Raw genomic sequence first — 4957 nt, forward strand, 5'->3', positions numbered from 1 at the left:
GCAGAAGCATTCAGCGCCCTGTCACTCAACCCTTCTTCAATCCAAAAGCTAAAGACAGAACTATCAGAGGTTGCCACCCAATTCGCTGCAGACTTTATCTCCGCCGGCTACACGGATTATTCTGCCTTCAAGGACGAGATCAAAGGGATGTTCTCCTCTGCGGTCACCTATGGCATTGACTCTATATCCTCCAGGGCTAATATTAACCATCTAGCCACTCGCAGAGAGCTAGACGCAATGGTTGAGGCCCTTGGAGAGATCGTACAGAAACACACTGACCAACTCCTCAAAGAAACCCGAGCAAGCAACGAAGCTATAAGAGACTGCACGAAAAAACTCGTCAAAGAAGGTGATAACTTCATAAATGAGATCTATCGTTGCATCTCTAAGATGAAATGGGCCACAGATATGGATATCAACACTGCCTCTATGATTGCTGAGGAGGTCATTCAAAATATGGAGAGGGCGGCATCCAAAGTATTGAAGCGATTGAAGAAGGCTCCCCTTATTACTTGCAAGGCAGAGGCCACTAAAATCCATGACGATCAAGGAGGTGATGACCATGATCGTCATGAGGGGGAGAAGAAGACAGAGGAGCCAACGAAGACAACCTCTGCCAGACCACTAAAGATAGTGGACTCTACTGCTGCCCTGTTCTCAAAACACAAATCTCCAGAGCCTAAGGGGAAAGGCAAGGGTAAAGCAGTAGAGGAGTCGCCACAGAAGGGGTCAAGCTCTGAGATGCCAAAGGAGATAAATAAAGAAGAGTATGATGACCTGGATCTCGTTCGATCTTTAAAGGTGTCTTTGGCAGAGGCACAGGCAAGAAAGAGCAGAGCCCTTATCACTAGAGCTGGAGAAGGCTCTTCCTCTAAAATGGCAAAGGAGGAAACGTCCACGGGTACGTTTGACGCTCTGGTAGGAACTGTCAAGCCAATCCTACCAGAGAGGTCTACCCAGAGGCCGATACTAGAAGAAGAAGAAACCAGAATGCCAGAATCTGCCACAGTGGGGAGGGTTTCTGAGATACTTGAATCTATGAGCAAGATTCCTACGCAGAAAGTGCGTACAGAGCCCGTAACCACTGTGGAAGAGATTCTGCGATGGCGTTACTCTACCGTAGACACAGAGCCCCCTTACGACCCAGAGCTTACAGGAATACCCTCTGCCGCTGCAAAGTTCCACTTCTCAAAACTCACAAGGCCACGAGAGCAGGTCTTCTCAGAGCATGTGATCACTTCTCTTGAAACCATATCTCAGCGAACCATGCTAAAGAAGATCGTGCTTTACTCTCAATATGTGGTTAAGAGGGATGACGGCAACCTCTACACGTTCACAGATGCTGACCTCCACAACCTCTGTGTATTTGACCTTATCTTCTTGCACAAAATTCTTAACAAGTACGTGGAGAGAAGGTCAAGCTATTTGACTTCTCTCAGAAGGCTTATCGAAGTAATGCGCGCTCAAGTAAAATACTACAGCCAGAAAGATTTCGACATCGCGATGAGGTTGGCCCAACCAGATTTGAAGATTTCCCCTCCAAAGAACAGGCCTAGTTGGTTGCTTAGGTCTCATCCAAACACCATTGTCCACAATCCCATCTTTGGGTTTGTTTTCCTGGACAAGGATGAGATTCTAAGGTTCTTTGATCCGGCAGAGGTGAACAAGTATTCGATAGAGTCTTTTGAGTGGGTGTTCAACCTAGTAGTAGCAGAGGCGCACAGAGGGCATCTAAGGGCGGATGAAGTGACTGGTCTTCTGGAAACAATCAAAGTTCAAGTCTCCTTCAGAGAGTGGATATTCAAAGTCTACAAAACTATCAAGTCAGATCTGCAATTTGCCGTAGATGACTATCCAGACTCTGCTGTGGACTAATCTTCTGTAATAGTATAGGCCTGAGAAACAAATTTTTCTATTCTTTCAATTTTGTAATTCTGTTTAGAGGATGAGTTTAATCTCCTTTTGTAATTCTTTCAATTAGTCATTTCTTGCATCCATTTGTCCAATTTTACTTTTTCATACTTAGGGGGAGATTGTTAGCTCTAATATTCACTTAATGTAAAAGTATGAAAAAGTATTCTGCAAGTGTTGACAAAAGGGTATCTTCCACAGAAGACAACAGAGGACTAGCATCAGAAGCTGTTTCATCGTGCAAGTCAAGAATGACAGAACCTCTGATGTCTCTCACAGAGGTTCTGGAAAATGGTCCTCTGGCAATAAGATCATACAAGTCAATTTCAGCAGAGCCTCTGAGATGGCTCACAGAGGGTCTGCGGTTTCGTCTTCTATGAAGATCTTGTTCTTACTATTTTTCAAAGGTTGTTAGCTGCATGCGTTTCTCACGTGACTAGATTTTAATAGACTTTATTTGGACGGCTTAGATGATTTCACTTTCTAGATCATGTCAGTAAGGTCGTTAGGGTCTAGTATAAATAGCAGCTTAGGCCTTTGTATTCAGTGTGCTTCCGAATTGTAATCGTCTTATTTTCAATTGAATTGAAAAACCTTTGAAGCTATTCTCCTCTGTTCATCTTCTTCATCATCTTAACTGTGTGTTCTTAGTTTATTTTACTCTGTTTTGTTCTTAGTATTGTTTCCGCTACACTGTAATCGTCCTAGAGTTCATTCAGAGTAATAGATCAATATCAAAGCTGAATTTACAGTTCCAACAGAGACTGTGTGTTCTTGGTGTGTTTAGAATTTCTAATCACTTRCTCACTCTGTTTTGCTCTTATTAATACTTCCGCTGCACTTCAATTGTTTTAGAGCTTGTTTAGAGTGTTAGATCAATATCAAAGTTGAATTCAGATCCTACATAAAGGCATCTTTATTAGTCAGAGTAAGTATGTTCGTGATATGTTAAAAAAGTTTGATCTCTCTAACAGGTCATCTATGAAGACTCTTATGGCTCCTCCACTGTCTCTCAACAAGGATCCAAATGGAAATCCTGTAAACGTAACTGCTTATAGAGGAATGATCGGTTCTCTACTATATCTCACAGCTAGTCGACCAGATATCATGTATTCTACTTGCTTAGGTGTAAAATATCAATCTGAACCAAAGGAATCTCATCTGATCGATGTAAAACACATCTTCAGATACCTGAAGGGAACTCCTAAATTGGGTCTCTAGTACCATAAGGGTTCAGGTTTTGACCTAATAGGTTATTCAGATAGTGATTTTGCAGGTTGCAAGATCGATAGGAAAAGCACCACTGGAGGCTGTCAGCTTTTAGGTGGAAAGTTGGTGAGTTGGACAAGTATGAAGCAAAACTCAGTGTCCACATCAACCGTTGAAGCTGAATACGTAGCCGCTGGAAGTTTCTGTGCCTAAGTCCTTTGAATGAAAAACCAACTGAATGACTACGATCTTCAGCTCTAAAAGATCCCTATCTATTGTGATAGCACTAGTGCTATTACAATTGCAAACAACTCTGTACTTCAGTCCAAGACCAAACATATAGAGATCAGATATCATTTTATCAGATATCATGTTATGAATGGTGATATTGAACTTCACTTTGTTCCCACTGATTACCAGCTCGTTGACTTTTTCACCAAGCCTCTTGATGAGACAAGATTTAACATCTTGATCAACGAACTAGAAATGTTGAATGCTGAAGAAAAATTTTCTTCAGCTATATGCATCAATCAGTAAGTGAAATGATTCAGTGCTCTATCTCTATCACTGAACTCTTGAGTAATGTATCTATTCTCTCTAATGTATGTATACTCGTTCTTCTTCATTAAAACTTAAAACTATCACTGAAGCTTTCCTTCTTCAGTGATCAAAACGTTTTAAAAGTTTTTTTTAGTGATTATTTCCATTGATGAACATTTTTAAGTATATATCTTTTATACTTTTCTTTTCTTAAAATCAAAAAAATCATTGAACCTTTCTACCTTCAGTGATTCAAATGTTTTTAAAAGTTAGTTTCAGTGATTCTCTTATCACTGACACTTTTATGGAAATATATTCTTCTAAGATATTTATCTTTCTTAAAACAAAACCATCACTGAAGCTTTTCTTCTTCAGTGATCAAATGTTTTAAAAGATTTTTATTCAGTGATTCTCTTATCATTGAATGTGACTCTTTAAATTTCTTAAAACCTTTTTCATTTTAAAAGAAATAGTTAATGAATCGTCTTAATGACGGCATTCTCGGTTACTAATACGAATCGCTTTGAGACGCGCATAAAGGTCTGACACACACGACCTCCTACAACTTCCATCCAATCATGGATACGTGTCATATTTTTCATCATGGCGCTTCCTCAACAGTCGTATTTTCCTCTCTCCTGTTTCTTTTCTCTCTCCTCCTACCTATAAATATGAGATCTCTTCCCTCATATTTTCTTTACGCTTTCAAAATCATTTGACAAACCTCTGCCAAAGAGAACTTGCAAGCAAGAACTCTCAAAAAATGCTCGAATCCTTCGACCTTTTCCTTAAAAACTATAAGGTCAATACTTATTCTTTAAACTTTGAACTGTTCTTCTTCTTCTTATGAAACTATTGTTTGATCTTTTAAGAACCTTGTTCTCTTAAAACACAAACAGAAGGATTAATAACACATTCTTATTATTGGTTATAATCTAAAGTTTCCAAAACACTATTCTTCTTGAAAAACCCTAATATCTTCTTTCTGGATTTTTCAAAAGAAGTTTTATTGTTCTAAAACTTAACAAGATCACATTCAAATCTTCGACTACTAATATAAACTATTATATCTTATATCTTAACAATAACAAAAAATGGCTGCCAAGAATGTGAATTTCTCCATTGAAGATGTTTCCTTCAAGGCCAAGAACCACATTGTCTTGTCGGACATTCCTACCAACAAAACCATTTACGAGGATGTTGTGGCTTTCCTCAAGATGTCCCCCATTTCCTACGCTCTCACCCATGAACCTGTCATGGTTAAGGAGGCCCTTCAGCAATTATGGAAGTGAAAGAA

Source organism: Cynara cardunculus, assembly GCF_001531365.2.
Source record: "Cynara cardunculus var. scolymus isolate 2C chromosome LG 9, CcrdV1, whole genome shotgun sequence".
Classification (NCBI taxonomy): Eukaryota; Viridiplantae; Streptophyta; class Magnoliopsida; order Asterales; family Asteraceae; genus Cynara; species Cynara cardunculus.